Source organism: Achroia grisella, unplaced genomic scaffold (assembly GCF_030625045.1).
Source record: "Achroia grisella isolate CSIRO2021 unplaced genomic scaffold, CSIRO_AGI_Agris_v1 utg856, whole genome shotgun sequence".
In the NCBI taxonomy this organism is placed as follows: domain Eukaryota; kingdom Metazoa; phylum Arthropoda; class Insecta; order Lepidoptera; family Pyralidae; genus Achroia; species Achroia grisella.
This window is the reverse complement of record NW_026713045.1, coordinates 738,411-763,956: the sequence shown is the minus strand read 5'-3', so window position 1 is coordinate 763,956 and position 25,546 is coordinate 738,411.

Below are 25,546 nucleotides of genomic sequence, written 5' to 3'. Positions count from 1 at the left end.
GATTGTGTTTGAACATTTATCTTGAAGTTTTACTTCAAGATAAATGTTTGTAGATTATGTATATATTGTAATATGAAAATTCACGGAAGTACTTGTATAGCAGTGAAATTACAGGATGAGTAGCTCAACATCTTAGGCCTCCGGAATGTTGATGTATGAGTGGTATCGCGGGGGTTACATGGTACAGTGCTAGTAACGGCAATAGGCGACGGTTAACACTTACTATCAGCTGGGCCATAAGCTTGTTTTTAATTTTAATTATATAAATATATATCACTTGTGTTATCCGTAACGTCCGTACAAATATTTTACGACATTGTGTGTATCGGTCTGTTTCTTTATATGTTTACCTTTCTACGTCTAAATGGCTGAACGGATCGTAATGAAATTTAATATGAAGATAGATTGTATAACGATACGAATATAGGCTATGTTTTATCTAAAAAAAAAGAGATGAAGTCACGGGTAACAGCTTGTGGGTAATAAAGAAAGACCGCACCTTGAACAGGAAATAATGTACTGAAAACAAATCTACATAATTCTCCATATAGAGTGGTTAGTCAAATATTTTGGACGTAAACAAGAAAATAACACCTTCTTTTTAAAAAAGTCTAATCTTATTACCTTGCAATAAAGTTCATTTTCGTGTGGCATGTATAATTATGTTGAGATACGCATAAAAGACGCAAACGTGTGATTAATGTATACATATAGGATTGAGGTGTTTATTATGTTTTCTTAACACTTTCCTACAGAAAAATATATTGTAAAAATTGGCAAAATGAGTCCATAATTTATCTATTCTTCTTTTTATAAATATTTTACTCAATATCTTTTGCCCATAGAGAATTCGACAGTAATTTTAAGCGCATTATAAAGGACGGACTATGTCATTTCGATAATTTTATTACTTAACAAAATCAAATATTACAAATGTAGGTAAATAGTTAGTTTTCTGCAATCAATACATCGTTCAATAGTCCCTTAAAAATTTTGATAATTTTTCCATGGTAAAAAAAATCTATATCTATTTTTATAAGAAATATATTAAAAACATGATAAAATTAGTATTCTTCCCAAAATCTGGAACCAACTTAGTTCCAAAATATTAAATAAAATTATTAAGTTGCTTAATCTAGTAATCGCGGAAACGTAAAATTTTTTTTAAAAAGCATATATTGTTTATAAAATAAAATAACAAAGGGCATACATGCTCGTAGCTTCACTGCTACGGTTCGTAGATTGTCGTGCTCCGTTTCATATTACGTTATTTACGTGTCCGTAGAGGACAACTTTTTAATGGGGCGATAACAGACCACCCGAGACCGGCGTTGCCGTTAAATCTCGAGCTCATAAATACGTTATGTAAACCCACCCTAATAATTAGTCGCGGTTACGGTGTGTAGTTAAGTTTTATGATTCCGCACCTAAGTGGGAGCGAGACGCGAGAGCTCGTTCAGAAAAATGTTCTTTAATTTGTCTAGTCGCGTTCGGGCGCGATGAGCTGGAAATTGTTATGTTTATTCGTAGAATCTTGTATCTTTACCCTTTTATTTTTTTCTCTTGCCGTTTTAATCCGATTGGATTTTCGTAGACCCGCGTAGCACTGTAGTGCCGTAGCGACTTAGGTAGCGACGATCGCATTGAATATGTATTGTACCTACCATATAGTTCTGTCTGCGTTCGTGGCAACCTTCACTTTGCTTTTAGTCTTTTGAATATTTACCAGATCAATTTGTGACGAACATACTTACATTTTACATGTTTTGTTATTTTCTTTAATAACTGTATTTTTATTTATTGAAAAAATTACTTCAGTAAACTTTATGTTCATTTATTATTATATATATACTTGATAAAGGTGTTTATAAATTATAAGATTGCAGTATAATATATTATGGCGACGTAATATGAATTTGGTACCTCTAGTATGTACCTTGGAGTTATAATGGATCAAGCAAATGTAGCTCTTATTTCCATAACCTTATAGTCCTTTTTCCATTGTTTTAGAGATGATATTATTGCCAAATTGCAATAAACTTTCACGTTTAGAAACATATGGCTGGGAAGTTTATATTATTGTTTCATGAAAAAAAAATATCTTCAGTTGTTTCTATTTTGGTCAAATTTTACGTTGACATTATTCTTCTGACTGAATATTACCTAAATGATACCTATTACCCAATAGGGGATTTTTGTGGCATACGAGATGAATCATTGATAAGATGCCCGCGTGGCCGCCTCAGGAGGCGGGCACGCTCGGGCGTCAGAGGGGCGACCGAGACGCGCGGGGGGCCGGCAACGTGGTACGGACACTGTACCTTGAACTGTTGCGCGCTGCACGCCACCGGCACTCTTCACTGCTTTCCACAAAAGTTTCTCAACTACTTTCAAAGTTCACAAACTTGGAAGAGTTCAGTGACCGAGTATGACGAAGCGGGCCTGGTGGATGCTAGCGTTGTCTGCCTTGGGGAGATGGTGAAGCGCGTGCTGCACGTACACAGGTTACAACAAGTACAGCGACGAAGCAAGATACGGAGTCATGCGGTCAGCCAAAAGGACACAAACCTACTGGCGAGCTGGGTGTAGCGGCGCCGCGGGCGGGGGCGGCGGGCGGAGGGGCCGCGCCATTGGCCCGCCGGGGCACGCCTCCGACGACGCCGGTGACGCCGCCGCGGCCGCCGCGCCGTCGCCGCCATACACCGCCACCATCCAACAACTCTTCTACTCAACTCTTCAGCTATGTCGACACTTCACATTTCCGATATCACTTTCCATTCAGATTTTCATCACTTACTACTTTTACCGCCCTCCATATAAGAAACTGAACTTAAACTAAACTTTCTATCTATTCAAATAAACCCATCTGATTCAAAAATCATAGTGACAAATCTGTTATTCCAAATCCACTAATTAATAGAAACGTCTACCTTGACAATATATTATCAGGTTAACATTACAATATTATATTAGTCAATATATGTGTAAACAACACAGGAATCGTCTAAGATATAGAATGATCTCTTTTTAAAAATAAATAGTTACAGTTAAATCAAAAATGTCCTCTTATACGATTATGGATTTGACTCACCAAATGCGGGAATCAGCAACGTAGTCAAGACAACGAAGTCAACTTGCAAGAAATATTTATAACCTCAAACACGACGGGTTTCGTAAATTTTATTCCTGAGTACTTTTAATATATAATAACCACTCATAATTACGGTAAACGATGCATTACTACATAAACGATACATTATTTTACCAGTACGGTGAAGTATATTAATACCATTTCATTTACTGAGTCACTAAATATGTATTGTAGTCCGCACAAAGTATTACATTGAATTTGATCTCGGAAGTAATTGCACTTATTGTTTATTTGACACAGTTGAAATGACTCTATTCAACGGTAAAATAAATTATATACGGCGAATGCCCGTTCCTGCAAGCCTTTACTGAGAACAAGATTCAGTACGCAAATTAAAAATGTTTATATTTGCAATGTATATTAATATTTTTTTTGTTTTGTTTACCCATCAGGAAAGGCAAAGGACCTATGGCCATACAGCCTAATATCGTGCGTTTTGCCTGTTTACAAAGTAAACAGTAGGTATTTTAATTATTTGCAAAAGCGTAGTACTTATATTTTAGTTTAGTTATTAGGATTTGTAAATAATTTTGCACATGTCTTGAAAGCATTTTTTTAAATATCCCAAGTAAACATGTAGCCAAATACACTATGCAACCACTTTTACCCATTTCTAAAGTTGAGGGGTTGAATAATCGGATTTATGTCATGGTGACAAAATTATGTAAGTAATGTTCTGTTAAAAATAATACAATGTTTATTTAGGTACTTTAGATGTATGGAAATTCATTCTATTTTAAGTAATGTTTAATATAATTTCTCTGCCTTAATAAATACTGCAAAGGTAAACGGAATTACTGAAATAGGTAATATAATAATAATATCACAGGATAATTAGCACAGCACCGTTCAGTCCTAAACCAAGAAGAGCATGTGCTATGGGTACTAAACAGCTGACATTAATACATAGATACATTTTTTTTGTAAACACATAGGGTAGTTCTCTAAGACCTATACAAACAATCATACTCGTGAATACCAATGTTTGTGCTGTGAGACGCAACCGCGACTATCATAAGTAATAGAGCACGAGCCCACGACGGCCAGACATACGTCTTATTAGTAAATGTGAAAGTTCTTGTATGTGTGTCCCCAATACAGGTAAGAACGATCCCCAAACATGAAACCTGGTTCGTGGTTCCTTTGGCAGGTACCAGGTAACAAAGGTGTAAAAAAAATCATATCAAATTCGTTATTTTAAGAAACTCCATATTTTCATATATTGTTCGTAGCATTATTATAACTTGCGCTGCTCATTGCCAGACACTTAGTGTGGTTCCAACCCCCCGCCGGAACCCCCTAAACTATACTATTTTATAAATAAACTTACGTTACTTTAATAAAGCTGAACTATATATATATTATTGAGAGAACTATTAAACTGAGTTTCCTAAATTGCCAGACAGTTTTCTTGGTTCTTCATCCTACCAGACTTATTGAAACCGTATATTAGATAACAACGGTGTATACAATTTCATATCAAATTCGGTATTTTAAGAAACTCCATTTATTCATATATTTTTTGTAGCAAATTGCCAGACACTTAGTATGGTTCCAACCCCCCGCCGGACCCCCCTAATCTATATTATTTTATAAATAAACTTACGTTATTTTGATAAAGTTGAAATTTATATATATTATTAAGAGAACTATTAAACTGTGCTTCTTAAATTGCCAGACAGTTTTCTTGGTTTTTAGTCTTGAAAAAATAAAGAATTTGATATGAAAATTTTTACACCTTTGTTACCTGTTAGCTCCCAAAGGAACTACGATCCAGGTTTCATGTTTGGGCATCGTTCTTACCTGTGTTGGGGACACATATACAAGAACTTTCACTTTTACTAATAAGACGTATGTCTGGCCGTCATGGGCTCTTGGACTATAAGGCGTGCTAAAAAACTATACCATCGAGGCTGATATTTCATAACAATTTTAGTACTACAGAACTTTTACTCATTACCATATTCTATTGTGTTTGACCGGTTAAAAAATGTGTGTTAGCAATCCTTTTCTTAATTAAGATTATGGCAAGTGAAAAAAAAGCAAACAACTGCTGCTTGTACTAAATCTAAACTGCTATGCTAGTATTGTAATAGGTTAACTTTTTATTCTTACCTATAATATAATGGAAATGGACAGTTATCATGATTTTATTTTCTATTGTTACATGGCAACAAAACTATATGTATAAAATCGCTAATCCAATCTCTTTCAGAAAACCTTTGGAAAGAGAGATAATGATTACAAAGAATATTTTTTACACTTTAAACTATTTCAACGATCGAGCAATTTACTTTGTAAGCTGTGTTTCGATTGTAGGGTACAGATTAGGTAGTTAAATTACAGGATTTTACACATGATATCGGGGATAAGAGGATTGTTAGTAATATGTATTAATAATCCCATTGCATTGCAATATACCATGTCAGGTCCTCCGTGTGGTTGCCCCTGGAAACCATCATGCTAAATTCCGGGTGAATTTGCCACGATGGGCTAACTGACCTGACCTCATACTCATCTTATTATCCTCCACTGGTGCTCTGCCAGCGTATATCTTTAGTGTAGACGAAAAAGACATTCCATTATCGTTCCTTAAAAAAAGTCTTGTTATTCTATGGAATGGCAACGCATGAGTAGAATCGTTTACAGCTTACATAATGTGACCATCTGTTTTATTTTATTTTATTTCGATTATATAAGAAAGAGACCTACTATATAGTCTACTTATACAGTGAATGTTAACATGTTATGAGTACGACATACCTATTTTGAATATTGATAATATGGTTTAAGACCAATCACAAAATTTCGATTAACAGCTTAAAAAGAATGCGTTGCGCCACATATTTCTACTGAGTCAAAGCTATGCTATAAACACTAAACAACTGGTGTATGTATTTTACATATATGTATATCTACATAGTAAAACAATGTAACATATAGCCTTAACCATTAATACAACAAATTGTTGAGAAAATCAATTTTATATTGTATGTACTCTATATACAATATAAAATTGTAATACACGCCTACGTATTCACACCTACGATTGGGACATAAAAATAACTTTTTAAGTTTAAAGCAAAAAATACATTCAATTACGGCCATTATACACTTAGACCTTCGATTATCTAATTTTGTTGTATTTTGATTTAATAAACACAGAAAAGTGAATGCTGTTATTACACAGTGCATTGTTTATACCTACGCATTTAGCTAGATAAATAATAAATAAATAACCCTGGACATTTAGCACAGCGCCATCTAGTCCCATGGTAAGCAGAGTTTGTGTTATGGGTACTAGACAACTGATATAAATACTTAGATATATTTTTGTAAATGCCTACAAAGAAAACACCCAGACCGTTATAAACAATCATACTTATGAATACAAATTTTTGCACTGTGCGAGGCATTGAACTTGCGACCATCAGAAGTAAAGCGGGGAGCTGAACCGGTACACCACTGATGCCGTCAAGATGTTAACTACTATTATAAAATACATATTTTTTAGTAGTATTATAGTCGCTTAAATATTAGTCAAAAGCTATGTTTAGGATGTCTTTTATAACTGTACGTACCATGTACGTAGTTTTATTATTAATAATTAATACTTCTAAATTTTAAACCGGTAAGGACTGGTAACTCTTTTATAGTGAACTAGCTGGCAAACGTAGTTTTGTCTTAAAATAAGAAAAAAAAATTAGGGGTGGACTACCCTTAACATTTAGGGGGATGAAAAATAGATGTTGGCCGATTCTCAGACCTACTCAATACGCTCACAAAATTTCATGAGAATCGGTCAAGACGTTTCAGAGGAGTATGGGAACGAAAACTGTGACACGAGAATTTTATATATAAGATTATAAGAGAGATGTATTTTTTATTGTAAGTGTATTCAATGTTTATATTAAACTATTATGAATGTATATAACCCTCATATTGTTGGTTTTTATTAAGGGTTTACAATCTCCCTACGTTTTTGTAACATTGTCTATCTACCCTGTAGTTTAAATTGCCATACGCGTTATAACTCGCACTGTCTAGCTTTATGATATATTGCACAGACTGTTAAGTGGCATGCAAAATGTATTTATACTTTGTACTTCCTTACGTCGTTATGGCAATGTTCCAAGTAAAACAATCTTCCGCTGGGCGACGATAACGGCAATAGCTGTGATTTTATTACGTGAAGTTGGTATAAATTTTAAATTCATATCTTAACGCAAAAACATTAATACTTGTATGTAATTGAAAGTTGTATTCTGTATAAAATAACAAAAATTTTAAACACTGAGTATCTAATTAATCCATGGAGTAATAACACTAAAATAAGTAAATAGTTTCGATGAAGAAGCGGAGAATAAAAATGAAAATGTTTTTATTTTTCTGAGGTAACTTCAATGACTTCTAGTAACACAAAATTGCTAATAAAAAAGGTGATTGATATGTAGTTAATATACCAATCTCCTTTTTTTAAATATTACTGATATTAAATTATATATGTATTAATTTTTTTTCGCCATAGCTATATTATTATTTTTTTACTAAATCATTAGTTTCTTAACAAATTAGATTATTAGGCAAACTGACGGCCCTATAGGATGTAAAACGGTAATCATCGTCTGTATACGTGAATTTGCCATTCCTAAATTGTCATGACTCCGTACCGTGTAATTTTACTGACATATCTCCCAAACGGAGCTCAAATACAAGCTTTGCTTAGTGACACAAATAGATAAGGAATAAGTACGCATTTAGACACATTGTCTAGTAGTATGTAATTGAAGGAATAGGTAAGCTGTCGATCTAGCAGATTCCTCTCAACGAAATTACATATATTACACTAGCTGTTACCGCAGTTTCGTTATGGCGAAATTTATACTATAAAGTTTTATCAAAATCCTTTCAGTAGTTTTTGCGTGAAAGAGTAACAGATATCCATCCAAACTCACAAACTTTCGTATTTATAATATTATTATGATTCTTATATATTTTTTTATTCACCATGGGTAGCGTGAAGCGCATATTATTATGCATACAATACTAAATATATTAATACAATCATGCGGCGGTGTAGGTAACATAAATTTCATTACACGATATAGAAACATGACATCTTAGCCATGATAATAAATATGTTGATCATGTATATAGGTTGCCATTTACCATGAAGGCGTCGGTGGTCCGGCGATTTAGAACACCGCTTTACTTCCGATTGTCGGGGGTTGGATTCCTCGAATGATGCAAACATTTGTGTTAATGAGTATGATTATATCGGTCTGGATGTTTTCTATGTATATTATGTCTGTATTATTATTATTATTTACCATCAGTTACTTTACCGTCCTAGTTACATAAAAATTACAATTTCCTTAAAAAAATATTTTGGTACTATCTCTAATTACGATTTATGAACATCAAACGCCAATAATAGTTCATTTCTTGACAGCACCTCAAGAAGGCCGAAGATTCATATAAAATAAATTACTTCACAGTTGATACTCAGGGAGGGTCAATGAGGCGTGACTTTGACGAGGGTAGGACCTCCACCGACAACCAATATGCAAGGAATACAGCTTCGAACCATGTCCGACACGAAGCGATTCAGGTGAATACTAGGTCGAACACTACTAAACCAATTGTAGCAGAATTCAATTTTTTCTTCAGTCACTAATGGACAGACAGACATATTTATGAGATAAGAATACGTAACTAAGGGTTTAGGTTTAAGATTGGACTAATTAATAATTTATTTGTTTAACAAATTCTTTATAACTAACATAAAAACTTTTATAATTAGGTTTTCTTATTGTTCCTATGTATGTAAGTATATATATTAAAACAAATCTCAAACCTTTCTGTCATGTTTATTTCACAATTGGCCACCTGTAAAATGCTCTAAAATGGTCTTATAGTTTTGTAATAAAAAAATATACTTAATGTTTTATTGCTACATAAGTTTATAAGATACATACTAAAAATGTAAACAATGATTGCTATAATTTTTGTCTTAAGATCTATGCGTTTGTTTGCGTTAATCTCAGCACATATAATATAATATCTCAGAAACGGCTTGACCAATTTTTGTTGGTCTTTTAGTATCATATTATAAATTTCATTTTTAAACGTTGTGATTATTTTATTCCAATAGATTTAAAAACAAAAAAGATATACGGGTACGAAGTCGTGGGTAGAGCTACTTAAATATAGACAAGACATGTTTTAATTGAGAGAAATCCAATTTTAAATTTCGAATCATATAAACAAATTGAACATAAATATATAGGTAGATGTCAGAGATAAAAGTTCATGTTTCATATTAAAATAACTGATAAACTGTGTTGCAGCGCACGATATTTTTATGGTTGGCCGGGCGGCAGCCAACCCTTGTCACTGTCATCGCGTATTATCTGCAAATTTCATATTGAACTGCAACACATACTCCTTTATTCGTGATTCGCAAAAATCTCTCTTAAAATGTATATTTACTTACATTTCCCATACCGCGACGCTTTTCATCTATTCTTGAGGTATGGGGTTATGTAGGTCGCTCTTCAAATATTTTCCATTTAATTTTATTACCTAGCGGAACTTATTTACTTCGTTTCATAGAATAGCGAGAATGCCGTACTTTGGTATCGTATAAAAGATATTTTCTCCATTTAATGTACGTAATTTTCAACCGTCTTCTTATAGGAGGGTATTAATTCGACTTCAGAAGTTGAGTTAGAGATTGTTATGTTGTTCTATATCTTCGCTAAAATTGGTGATTGTTTTTGTAATTGATGAAATACTACCGGTGATTTTAAATTCCAAAGTTGCTATTACAAATTCCAAAGTTAACAAAATAAAATGTTTTCCATATAAGAATAATTTATACAATTATTCTATACAATAAGAAAAGTAATTAAAATTAATTCACGTTTTGCCGGTGGTAACATTTTTTAAAGTAACGAATTAATACGAACTAAATTATATTCTAAATACGCCTCGAACTAACAATTTAAAAAAATATGATATCACCAAGATATTATTCTTTATATTTACAGCAATTACTTGTAATTGATATGTTTTCTGTTGCTTCTACTGTTTATTCTGAAATTATCCATCGACAGCTTCGAGGAAAATAGTTATGTTTCAAAACATAATAATAAATCTTTATTGTATATTAATGTTATAATTTTGTAAGAAATTGATTTTGCCTGTTACCATCTTAAAGGCTCAAAGTCAAAATTTTGCTATAGTTACATGCGGAACTTTGGTTGAGAAGAAACTCATTTTCTATTATATTTGAGACATAAAATACGTAGGTATGTATATGAAACAAGGAGAAATATTTTAGCTTTTGGCTATTGTAAAATATGAACTGAGTCATCTACGAATTTGCTACACTCTTTACAATACGATACTATATAAACCGAGTCCATACATGGACTCGGTTTATATAGTATCGTATTGTTAATTTATTATATATACGTATGCAATTAAAAATATATAGATATACCGGTTACTTTTGTCTGGGTTATATATGTATACTTAAAAATTAGCTTCCTTATTTGTAAAAAAACAAAATTCACAAACTCATATGATGAACGATTGTTCTACTATATTAAATTAAGAGTACACAGACCCACATTTCAACTTATCTCTGCCTTACACCATTTGGGATCTGGCAAGATGATAGAAGAACATTATATATAAAAGTTATGATCAAACACAATATGATAGTCGTGTGTAATAGATAAATATTACACTAGCTTTTCCTATTTTTTATGTTAGTGGAATTAAGTAGACAGACTAGTCATCTTAATATATTCAACGTATTACGTACGAATTAGCAAGCTTAAGTACTTTGTAAACTGAAAAACTTTTGTCTATCCAGATCCAGAGTAGAATTTTCATTAAAGCCTTCTTTACAGCGCCCTTACATAAAAGAGCAATTTTTCCCAGTAGCAAAATCTCGATGCAGCCGCATTAACGCTTTTATTTGCTCTTTTATTCGAAAAAAACTTATTATTCCACTTCTCTCACCCGGGGAATTACATTATTTTCTTGCATTTCTATTTATAGAAAACTGCTCTGGTTGATGTCCCGCTAGACGTCTTTACTCCACTCGTTTTGTTGTCGAGTTTTGCTGTCTTAGTTTTACCCTCGTAGTTATTATAAATATCAATACTATTGTGTTGGTTATCTTTAAATAATCAATTTTGTTAAGAATTTCACTATAACTTCGAGAATTTCTTCTGGCAGATTTATATGTACAACCTCCGTCACGTAGAGCTCTCTTAATTCCAATAAGGCTGGCAACATATTTCTGGTAAATTTCAGACAAACCGTGTCACGTGACCGTTGGATTGGCTCACTATTTGCCGCCAATCGAACGACGTCATCGGCACGGTTCGTCCGGACAGCAACTAATAATGTGAGCTAAGTTAATTCCAATATAAACCCGCCTCACTGTAAATACCAACTGCCAACTAGGTTGATGGCTCGCCACTAAACTGAACTTGACCTCATTTAAGTTGAAGTCAATATTGAAACTGACAATAGAGCGACCCGTCTATTTGTCACTTTCCTTGAGTTGAATGTGTCCCGTTAGTTTGAATCTGATGTCCCATGTGATCTGTGATTGATGTATTTACATAACAGCGTAGACAATTAAGTGTTCTATTGAGTATCGTATATTTGCATTTATAATTGTATCTGCGTATAGAAAACGTTCTTTGGACTAGTAATGTAACATACAAAACTCTAACAATAGTCTAATAAATTTGTTATAGATAATATTACAATACAATAAATACCAAATTGTTAATTATTAGATCTTAAAGTTTTTAAATACATAATGACTTTGACAAAATCAGTGGTATTACTTATCCTAACCAGTAATTTAGTTCCCTTATAGATCTACATCTAATAATATACGTAACTACTTAGTACTGGCGAATTATTGAAATCTCAATAGTGACCATTTTCTTTGAAGAGCACGTTGTTATTTGAGGGAGTTTATACTAACCGCACAGAACCGGTTACACGCTAACCGGAAACCATATGCAAAGCAGTGAATACAATTCCAGGCAGCTCGCAGTCGGTAAGCAGTTTTAATGCAGCCTTCAGGACACTTTACAACATGATTACTAATAGATCCATAATTACTAGCGATGCATACTATCTGGTTCATGGATCCCCTGGAAAATATCTTGGTCAATTCCTGATAACTGATCGAACGATGATCAGCTGATGATGCTGTCATAGACACCTATTTCAATACTTTCTCCATTAAAAACTATCAACCAGCGAACTATTTAAAAACTCCCACTTTGGACTATATAGTTGATATTTTTTATGAGTATTTCGGTATTTGTGTGACATTTTGTACTAAAAATTACAATTAAATACAAAATATTTGGCTATATTTTTTTTTTACCTAAATAACTTAATATTCTGTACCTATAACATGAAGGTATACTAATTACATAATAATTTGAATAGAAAACAAGCTGACACCCGATAGATAAATGGCAACCATCATCTATATACATAAACATCACAGACCATATTTTGTCATTTGAGAGGACTAAGGTCAGTACCTCATTAATTTAATTGCGATATCTCGCGTTTTCATTGAAACATAGATATGTCCACGCAGAGGGCTTTAACTTATTTAATTTCAAATTAAACTTTAACATCGCTATTATTTACTTTTTAAATATAACTGATTACTTACTTGAATTTCAATTCGCATTTCCAGTACTACAATCCACATCTAGAAATCCCTTTGTTGGACGCGAATGTAATGCGTTTGTTTCGATCTAGTGGCAGTACGGCTTGTGATCAAGATTAATGTACTCGGAGACACTTCCTTATACGATTCAGCGTTCGTATTCCCTGTTTTGTTATTTACTTAAGTTGCATGCTCTGTGCAGCCTCAATAAATACAAAGAAATAAAAATATTAGATATATTCCGTTTTTCTATATGACATTGCGATTGTCAATATCAAATGGGTTTACCAAAATTTAGCTGTGATAATAGATACTATTTTGGTTATACATTCAAAATTAAAAAATCCTATTATAATAATTTAAAAATAGTAATTTTAATATCTACGATGTTTGCATCGTGCGTAGTATTGTATAGTTGTATGATATGATAGTTATGAGTAAGATTGTTGGTATTATCCGAGGGTTCTTTACACATTTACAAAAAATAATGTAAGTAATTATATTAGTTGTCTAGTACCTACCCATAATCAAACTGCACTTAGTTCTGGAATGTGTGAATGGACTTAGGTTATTATTACAATTATAATACAATAATTGTATCTACTATAACTAAATACAATATCTAAATAGATTTAAATGATTAATATCGCCCAATACTTAAAATATTGGGCTGTGTTTTTTCAATTTCTTATATTTTATTCTAGAATGAATTTACAATAATGTTACTATTATAATAAATATTTATGCAGAAAATTTGATTAAATACAACTATCTATAGATAAGCTTATTCTACGTGTTTCAAATATAAATATAAATTATTAACACTGCTACTGTAAATAACTTAATAGATAGAATAGTAATATCGTATTACTATTAATTTTATTATGTTATTTACAGTATTGAGTAGTGTTAATAATTTAAAACTATTTTGTAACACGTAGAATAAGCTTATCTGTAGATGGTTGTATTCAATAAAATTTCCTGTATAACTATTTATCATAATAGTTATTACTATTATATTTCTTTATTGTAAATTCATTCTGTAATAAAAAATAAGAAATAATATATTGCGAATATATTGGAATATTGTATTTAACAAAAACATTTATATTTGGCCCGATAGAAGACGCAATGTCTTCTATCTTCTATATAAAATTTTTTATTTAGAAAGATAGACGAAAGTGGCTATTCGATATCTTCTATTGTTCGTGAATTTTACTGTTGACAGTAATTTGTTTTTAGGCCCGTTTTTCAGGTTGTTAGGACTTTTATTGTAGGCCTTTTACTTTCACCAATTATATACATATTTCACTATATTTATTAACACTACGTATTAAACCCCTACAGCATACATAGGTATTGTGTAACATACTACCTTGATTTTATGCATACAATAAATTATATATACAAATAGCTATTGTGAATATAATTTCTACGTATATTAACATTATACTTTCACAATCTGCACTCAAAAGAATCATTTTCTATGTGCTGCCAAATTATAGTAAAACTGTACTCAGGTTGTGCCAAAACTAGAGAGGGTCGATGCGATTTGGCAATGTTACTTTATTTATTATTACAATATGATTCGTGCATCTTTGTTTTCTAGTGCAGATGCTAGTGTTTATATTTATGATGTAACCAACAATAGATAGATAATTATTATAAACACAAACCGACATACACATATACTATATAAGTTTACAGCATAGGGTTTTCAATATATATTTTTGTTTAAGGAATTGCAACGCGCATCATATCAGTGCTGTTAAAGGTGTTCATAAGCTACGGTAATCATTTACCTACCATCACATGGTATGCTTGATTATTATCATTGCGATATAACAAAATATTATTAATACACTACCTAAATAAAACATATATAGCAGAACTGCAATTAAATAAATATAATACCATTTAACAATTACTTTGTCCACTTTCGAAATCTCGCGTGCATAGTAACCTAACCTAACCTAACAAAATAAATTTAATTTAGTGGACAAATACCAATGCATAAATGAATTCAAAATCGTACCAGTTTCGCTAATTTTAGCACGAAATACTAAAAATAACTCCTAGTCAACAACACTGTGATAACAATATTTCGCCGGTACTATATTATTCTCTGCTACTGCGTAGGCGTTAGCCATGTCGCTCGACCTGTGTTTACATATTAATATCCCGCTCGCTTTACTTCTATATCTACCGTTTAATATTTTATAATTAATTCTTCAGTATATATATTATTTTATGTAATGTTATTGACAAACAAGCTTGGGATGTAATTTGTTAAGTTCATTTTCTTTACAAGTTAGTCCAGAATTTTGTTTCCGTTTAGTACAAATTGTAAATAATTAAAAAAAATCATTTTTCCTGTATGTATCTTTAAAATTTATTAATTAAACAAAGTTCTTACACTGAAATATTCTTCATACACTTCCGATCCGAATTTATCAATGTCATGCATTTAATTCATGAAGCATTTAAGAATTTTGTAAAAAACCTATCAAAAATTAAAAACAAAGCACTAGCAACAGGAACTAAAAGTTAATTAAAATGTTGTTGTTCGTATTTCAAAATACAGGTGAAAACAAGCGGAGTAAATAAAGAGGAAACATGCGGTAAAGTCAACATTAAGAGTGAGCGGATATCCAGATTTATTACCAGAATAAAAAGGAAGTAGCGAAATAGTCTAAATTAAAAAGCAATGGCTTCGAGACAGAGCGAGCGGAAACAAAGAGCTGGGATTCATCAAGCTCTTTTGAACCCGGCTATTGTGGTGCAGTCAGGAACGATGGCAGTGGAAAAATCTTCGAGTGGATCGCCAGCCTCTCTTTGACGCCGATGCAAAAAGTAAACTATCTAGAACTAAATCCTACTTCATTGCTTTGTAGGACTCTGCAGTATGAGTTTTGCAAGAGCAACCTGTTGAGTGTAACTTACAATGGATTATGCAAATATAATTAAAATTATTCCACCAGTATGAATATCCAATGTGGTTTCATGTTGGATTTTAATATTTTGCAATCGGAAAAACGGACTTTAATATATATTTTTTGTATTGACAAATTGAATCAAATATGTCTGTGATATTGATGACATTATACAGAATATTATTCATCTTCTATCTGCGTAAATGTTTTTACTCTTAAAACTTGTAAATTACGTACTTTTTCAACATCCGATTTTATACGAATTGTAAGTTAAATTTTTGTCAGCAATAATACCATTTTCTAATACTCGAGTATTTCTGTCCATTATTTCTTAATTTTCTGTATAATATAAATTATATCCGATGATTTTATACAGCAAATTTATATATGTAGTGTAATATTATATTGCTTTATTGTGTTTAAAACTCATATCAAATTTTTAAATATGTAATGAATGGTAACGTCAGAATACTTTTAACGGTAAAATTTAGATGTTAAACTAGCCCATGGAGTAGAAGTATAATCACAGAAAATATTAAGTTTACTCGTTATACCGCATTGGTAAACTAAATACTGGTTACGCTAAATAAATTATTGCAACATTTGAAACTATTTCTACGTGTGTAAACATCATGCAATTTATTTCAATTACTTCACATTACATATTCAATGCATTGTAATTCCAACTGTATATCCGGCCCGATCACGTAGAGTTGCATCGTTGGATGAAGCTACCAACAGAGGAGGCGGGCCGGCAATGTCCCTTTTGATCAAGATTGATGTTCATGCGACATTAAATTCCGTACAACTATTACAGACAGATACCTATGTATATAGCTATATTTACTTCTGCATGGACAATTTATATTGTGTATATAAGACAGAATAGTAAAACTCTAAGAATACTATGTTAACATTATTCATGTTGGTATACTTTTTGTATCAATTTACTTTTATAAGAAATACTACCATAATTTGTAAATTAAAAAAAAGATCAGTTTAGGCAGTAAGATTCTACCTTTGTTTATTGAGTTAAATGCCACTTCTTTGTACCCTTAATAAACAAACAAATCTAAAACCTCTGGACTATTACGGGAATTTATAATATGTATAATGTCTACAATGCTGTAATAGCATCAGATGGGCCGTCAGCTTATTTTCATTTTTAAATATATAAAAATTATAACAACCTATTCACATTGTCAGTGAAAACAACAACGAAGCAACTTTTAAAATATATTAATATACTTAAGAATTATATTTTAATGAATGTTTTTTATTGACTGTATAGAATTATTGCAACTAAAGAAAACGATGGTCACTATTAGTAAAGCCTATATTTCAAAAGTAACAGTAAAAACATTAGAAAAATAGTTTTAAAATAAATATGTATTATAAAAATATAATAAGAATATAAAAAGGTGTGTCGTGCATATGCTTTCTTGTGTCTTATTTTCACAAACATGAAAATGATTTCATAAAATACAAAAATACACTGTAATAATATAAGAGATGAACAGTCCATTCCATCACCATTTTCAAATTATTTCTGACATTCTATGTAGGTGTACAATAAAAATAACCTACACGAGGCATCGTCATCATACAAACATCTCTAGGGACAATCCCTGAGTTAGAAAGCCAAGCTTAAAAGAGTATTCGTAATCAAATTCCCGTTCGTTGATGGATGACATCAATTTGAAACACAATAGCACAGAGTACAAGATATGTGCAGAGTAGAATATAATCTTGTGCACTAGCTCGATCGCTCGTAGGGATGCAATGAAAACAATATGTAAAACTGAACATTAATCTGAAAATATTTATTGTAGAGAAGATCTGTTTAGGAAAAGATTTCTTTACTTTTTCGTAGAAATTTACATTCATAAAATTATAAACATATTAAACAAATTACTTTCGAAGTGGTGTTAAAATAATGCTTACATACATTAACCAATTGATTTTTATTTATGTACTTAATGTACTTAACACTTCACTTCAAGAATTTAAGTAATATGGGAAGTATTTGTTAAAAAAAAAATTTCCGACTACTCTAATGCTGTTGGCCGCAGCTGCGCTTTACAGTTTCACTGGACGATCCACAATGAGCACTGGCTAAAATCTTTTACTCTGTATACGCGTGCAGTACTCTGTAACAATATTGTCTCGACCATGCATTGGTCGGAAGTCGGTCTCCTCGTGTCACGTCACTTCCTTTGTTACCCGCCATTCTCGGATTATGTTAATGTTGTCTCAAAGACATTTGTCTTTGCTTAATGCCCTTCAGCTTTTCTTCTGAAAACCGTATTACTGTCCGATGTTGTTCACCTACATACTTTGTTGTTGTTTATGACTATACAGTTTTTTTATAGGACTGTTATATAAATTTATGTCATAAAAAATAACTGGTAGTTTTAATATTACATATTATGTGTAATATAATACAACTAGTATTAAATATAAATATAAAAATATGTAAACATGTTTCTTTTAATTACTCTAAATTCTAATTGATTTTTTATGAATTATTTATTATTATTTAGATTAACGATGTCCTATAGATATAGGAGCAATCTTAATACAATAATAACAACCGTGGCTTACTCGTAATCGTACAAATAAATATCATTATGTAATCTAAAAATGTTCGTATTTAAATAGTTACATAATTAATGTAGACTTACTCGTATTTTCCATTTCCACAGGTTATTGACAACACTTCTGAGAAGTGTTGGGGCAGTGGCGTGCAGTGTCCACAGTAATGGTCCCAGCATGGCGCCCACTTATACTAGGGATGTGAAAACATAATCTATTATGAAAACACTGCATTATTATTTTATTACATTAAATCAGTAGAACTAGACCGTTATGAATAAGAGGTATATTACGCCCAAAAGGTATGTAAGATGGTAGTCACCAAAAAACTTATTTATATTTCAGACTGACTCTCCTCTGAAGTAAACACCGAAATCAAACCAAATAATCCGAGAGTTAGGCCGTTTCAAATAGTATTCAAAATATACCGAGCGAAATGAGATTATGTCAAGTGTAGCGTTCACCAAAACATTGACAATTAACAATTCTTTTGACTATCCTATAAGGGATAACTGTCGTGACAGTATGTTTAATATATCGACAAATAAATACGATATGTGCTAAAACAAAAACACGATGGCCGAAAAAACACTCTTGATTAAGACCACATGGTTATCGTTGATCAAAATAAAAACACTCATAGGATGATTATTTAAAAAATTAATAGTTTTTAATCTTACAAATTCATTCTTCATTATATTATTATGCATATAGCAGCCATGGAATAATTAGTAATGATTTTTATGCATTATCTTACACATCTTACTGTCTTACTTATATTATATACGTAAAAGTGTGAGTACGGATGCATGGATAGATGTTTGTTATTCTTTCACGCAAAGAATACTGAATGGATTTTGATAAACTTTACAGTATATAGCTTATAGGTCAGATATAGGCATTAATTTAAACATTATTGTGGAAATTAGGTGAAATATAAAGATTTAGAATACACTTACATCATCAATTAAGTGTAATGCAGACGACGAATATATGTTTTTGATCGATTTATATGTACTATTAGAATTTTAATAGTGAAAGACAATTCTGTATTGTGGCAAAAAAGCAATTCCAATCTGATTGCAAGTACATTTATAGTCATTGCATTTTTTTAAATAACTAGTATAGTAAAGTATTCGGCAGAAATAGGTAACTAACTTCGTTAACGAAGGCTAACTTCGTTATTGTTGTTCAATACTCGGACACCACAAAATTTATTACCTCTTGTACATTGCCTTTCTCTAGTGTTACATTGGTAATTTTACTGCAATATCATATATAGGTATATATATATATATATATATATATACATATATATATATACATAATAGGCAAAGTTGATTCAAGAACTTTTCATTTAATAACACAATAAATATAGAACGATAGTTAATTTTTTTTTTTAAATACTTAGTAACCAATTTATACAATTATCTATTCCTAAGTTTTTGTACAGTGTACCACTTATTGACGTTATTTTGGTGTTTACATTTATGCAATTGCAAAATATTGTCTATGCAAGTTCGTTTACCTACTGTGTTGTATGTTTAGTAGACACCTATATATTAATTAAAATTCAGACACTCCATATCTATTTGGTAAACATTGAAACATTAGATTGAACTTGCATAGTTTTAATGGCTTTGTTGTATAATAAATAAACAAATTGATCCTGAATATCCAATAAAGTGAGCACACCGTAGTGTATTACTGTCGTACATTTCCTATGCCTACACTATCATATTTATCATATGAAATTGGGAAAATCCAATTGTGTCAACACACGACTCGTGCAATGTAAGTTTGCAGAATTGAATTGGTCGGCAGGTAAACGGTTATTGTATGTAATAATAGTGTTCCCCGAATTCGTAGGTTGTTGCACGTAGGCTACATTGCAATTAGGGGCCGTTAGCTTGGCGGCGCCGCCATGACTCGGTGCATTGTACATTGGCAAAAAGAAAATATTATTTAATCGGTTTTGTGTATTTTCACATTTGTTACACGCGACGTGTAGCTTCACTAATTTTCTAAATAATAGTTTAAAGCTTTGCATTGACGATACCAAAATGACCACTTTCCATGGGCATAATTACTGATTGTCCTTCTACAGAGTGTTCTAACTTCGAACGCTTTTTCTTTATCGAATAGACATTCTATTCGAATTTTTTAATCATTTGAAATTGGTTTTATGTAAAAAAAGAAAATGTATGCTCCTAGTTACAAAATCTCTCTGTTACGTCGTAAGAATAAAAGTTATCGTAATAGACTCACTATTATGACATTATTGAAATTGTAAAACCAGTTAATAACTTTAATAAAATAGGATAGCTGATATAATTTTATTCTACACTTAAAATGCTGACGAATTACTTAGAAAAAAAAAGTTTTGTAAAGATGCACTAGTGGTTCTGAAAAACCACAAATTTCTTATTTTCTCTGTGAAATATTAAATTAAGAGTGGTAATTGTAGTGAAAACAAAAATGTTAATACTATTATAATATTATAAATGAATACTGAAAATATTACTTTAATACATAATTACAAGTAAATCTAAATTCTAAAATGAATATAACTTTGCATAAGTTATAGTGTAGTAGTGCAACATTTACCAGCACTGTTTCTGATACGTATGGCCCATTAAAAGCCTATAAGCAAATAAAACTCACATACAAGGCTATAAACGGCGATCGTAAAACTGCATTCATTTTGTGGCTCTCTATTTTATTTAAAAGCTTTGACAAACTATTCCCAGAAAATAGCACTTGGGTCGGTAACAGCTGTAATTTCCGATTCGATAAAATATTGACTCAATAAATAAGGCGCAATTGTAGTTTATTAGATCAATGGGAAATCAAACTGTCAATATAATCATGTTGTGAATGCATTCATGAGTTTTAAGAATTGAAAAAAACAGGGTGTTTTTTTTAATATAGCATATTGGTAAGTGGCCTTTGCTAAATGTAGTTTATATACTTTTGCATGTTTTATGTATATGGAATGGTAAACCTTTGGTTATATCGATACATGATCTGCACTACGGACATTACATTATTATGTGACGCAGCATTACGGCTCTAGCATTGCCATTCGGAGGACTATGTATATAGAGATACTCCACAACTGAAACACAGCTAAAATAAAAATAGATAAAACTGACCTCAGTTTTATCTATTTTTATTTTAGCTGTAGATAAAACTGAGGTCCAGATATGTGTGTGTGTAACAGTGAGGTGCGACTTTTTCCAAAGTCTACCTCAATTGTGTTGTGATTCAAGCAAAAAACTTATTTACCTAATAAAGATGTGAATATTATTATATGTTGTTGATTATGATATTAAAAACACTTTAAAAATTAAATGTAGCCAAGCACAAAAACTATGCCCTTTCTTTATAATGAGGTGTAATTATTTTATACAGCTATATTGGCAAAAGTATGCTGTATTATGTAATGTTATTTTATCTGTGCCTGTAGTTAATACACACAATACACTAAATATATACGTAAAATAATTCTACTATCACCTCATTTTAAAACATGTGCCTTTTGGAGAGTCATATAAAAAATAGATGAACTGCAATGTAGGGTTGAATTTTCACTATAGTGAATTCACGAACAGACAAGTTAGAGAGGCCTCTTAATGAACACGAGAACTGTTCCTTGCATACATACTAGTTTGTAGCCGACAAATGAGGTCATTACTGCCATTAGTCCTTAAAGTTAGCCGACCATCTTAATAATAATGAGTCTTGTGAAATCTCCAGTGCTCGTGAGTTTTGGTAACTAGAGACAGCATCGGCGCGTAATTATGTTTAAGTATCTACGTAGTCCTTACGGTCTTCATACATGTTATATCTATTACAATTTTATGTTTGTATTATATTACAATATCTTGTTTATATAATATGGTTAGTTACGATTAAACTGAACAAATATTTTTGACCTTCATACAACGCGTCGTTCGTAACCACGCGGTCTTGTGAACGTTTCAATATGAAAAATAAAAGAAATATTTTCTACTTTGTTTATTGATGAAAATGGATTAGTTTCGTATTTATTCTAAATGGCTTTTAGCTTACTATATAATTTACCTATACAATAGAATATAGAAGACAAAACAATATCTTATTATTAATTAATATTATAAACGCGATAGTTTGTGAGTATGGATGGATGTTTGTTACTCTTTCATGCAAAAACTACTAAAAGGATTTTAAAGAAACTTTACAGTAATATTAGCTTATATATCAGAGTAACATATAGGCTATATATTTCATGCGAGTGAAACCGCGGGCACGGCTAGTTATATATAAACAGAAACAATGTTATTTGAACCTGCGAATCTAAATTAGAACCTTTCTATTTAACACAATTTGAACGTATCCATCAAACGTACACAGTCGCAGTAAATTACAGTAGGTACACTGAATAAGTAATATATTTTATGTCAATACCAAGACTTCTGTCTGACTTAAAATAAATCAAATCACAATAAAAGTAAGACGGAATCAAAGTAATGAGTGCTGAGCAATAATGGGCTATACCACAGTCACGTGCCAACTCTACAGTTCTAGGGTCCCTCATCAATTTTCATATGTGAAATAAACATAAAAGTTAATCTTTTAATAATACAGAAAAAATATATAAATAAGTAACGATAAATTACATTTAGATATTCGATTTTTTATGTACTGTTATGCAACATATGCACTCTTACATACATCGATGAAAAGAGGAGTATTCACGTATCGATTTGATTAACAACTATAAAACTTCTACTTCTATGTAAAGTAGAAGTAGTATAAATATAAAGCTGCCCATACACCTATAAGGTTTTATGTAAGTTGTTATGTTTTGTTATGTTTTAATAAATTTCCATTAATAGAAATAATAATTTAGTTTATTTAGTACAAAAAAAAGTATGTCGTAATGTAGTTAAATTACTTAGCCATTTTATCAAGATGTACGTATAACTCTCCGTTGCAAAATATTTCAGTCTATATATAATTAAGTCAAATAACCTGCTTATTTCATTAACGCTGGTACTACACTGCTACAAATAAACTGTGACTTCATAAAATAGTGTACTCCTATTCTTCTTTTTCTGTCTGTGGTAAAAAATTAGAATAAATTAGTTGGCAGTCTGCCCAGTAACCTCGGCCTATATGGATACAACTAAGAGTTGCGAATCATCCCCATTGCGTATGTTGGAAGCAATTATTTTAATTCTCTCATATATGAAGAGATTACATTTCGAGCCTTTTATTTTCATCATAATAGAAATAAAAATGGAAGTAATACTTGGAACAAAAAATATAACAAGATATCGGCCTTGGTCTTATTTACAATATCGTACATAATATAGATATTAATTCTAATATATATATATATATATATAACACATAACGGTAATCTACAAGAGAATATTTACATTACGTTATTTTTTTGATTTATAAATTTATTATATTTTCTTTATTTATTTTTAATATAACTATTTTTAAAATAATGTCTAGTTGTCTTGCTTTTACTAGAATTGTAGAATCATAAAAAAATTCCTCGATAATCGATTTAAAGTTTGTTAGTATAAATTGTTGTAACAAAATAAACCAAGACATTTACAAAGCCTGAGATCAACGTCTATACGATTCGAATACATAACAGACCAGAAAGGTATGCAGAAAGATCGTCAAGGGACGCTGCCACCAAATTGAATCCGGAATTCTTGAATCAAGGTTGTCTGAATCGAGAGAATCCAAATATATTTAACTCGATGTCAACGCAGAGCACAGTGACAAGTCGCTGAACGCCAAATAAACCATAAAAACCAAGTTAGAGCTGAATTTACAAATTTTTCTCCTCACTTTTCTGAACAATTTAAAGTTACGTCCCCTTGCTTAAGATGCATTGGCTCATTCCAAACAGAGGATTTAAGGTCGGTTTGAGAGGCCGGCAGCAGGAGTAAATGTGGCAATTCGTAGGCGTCTCGTACCACAACACGCATTAGCACTAAATGACATCCACGAAAAATCTTTTCAAGACGCTCAGATAAGAAATAAGGAATAAAAAAGATCTCTATTGTCTTTTATACTGTTTTATTTGAAGGTTGTTATCAGAGAGGAAGATCAAACCAGATTACTTCAACTTTATTCGGGGAGATATAGATTGAACAATGACAGTAGTTAGTAGCCACGTGCAGAATAGCAGAATCCATACGACGTGACACCACAATGTTCTGTCTTTTTTCTATTTTTAACTAATTTAAAAAGAAACTTCTCTCTTTAATCGATAAACATCTCCGCACTATTTATTGAAACGTCATAATGCATCGATATTTGTAATCAAAATTATAAACTTCTTCTAATTATGATTATTGTACGATGTTCATCTAATTTTCTAATTTACAATGTGTAGATATGTATGCATAATGTAATTTTCCATTTGGTAAAAACATCCTGATTATTTCACTCACATGTACACTATAATATGAAAGACGACACGAACTCCTTAAATTAGGGCTTAGTAACACATTTTCTATGCAAATTCTCCATAACACAATTCCAAGATTATTATATAATCACTTTACATTACTACTAAAATACATACATAGGTATATGTATGATATATAATATTAATATTATAACTACGATTGTTAATATATTTGATTATTGGGTAACGAGTCAATGAAGCATAAGCGGTAAATTATAATTTGCATGAAATCTGTCACTCAGTTAAACGATAGTAATGAGATGAGTATAACATGCAATAATCACGGTATATAATATATATAATAGTTAAGCTTAACTGCCATAGATATTATAATTATAATAATATATATTATATTAGTTATATTAATAATAATTTATATTAGTTTACTGTATGAATTTATACTGATATTGTGGTACCATTTAGTATAATTTACCACCCAGGCAAAGGCACCACAGTGAGTAACAATAAACAAATGTCTGCATTTGTAGATTGTGTCTACATATGTGTGTGTGTAACCACAGAGCCAACGATTGTTCAATCTACTTATATTACCTGTACGTCTGCATTAGTTAATCCCCTAGATACTCATATGGAGAGATTTATCACTAAACTTTCGTAACAGAACTAACATTCGCACACACAAACAATTATTTATTATA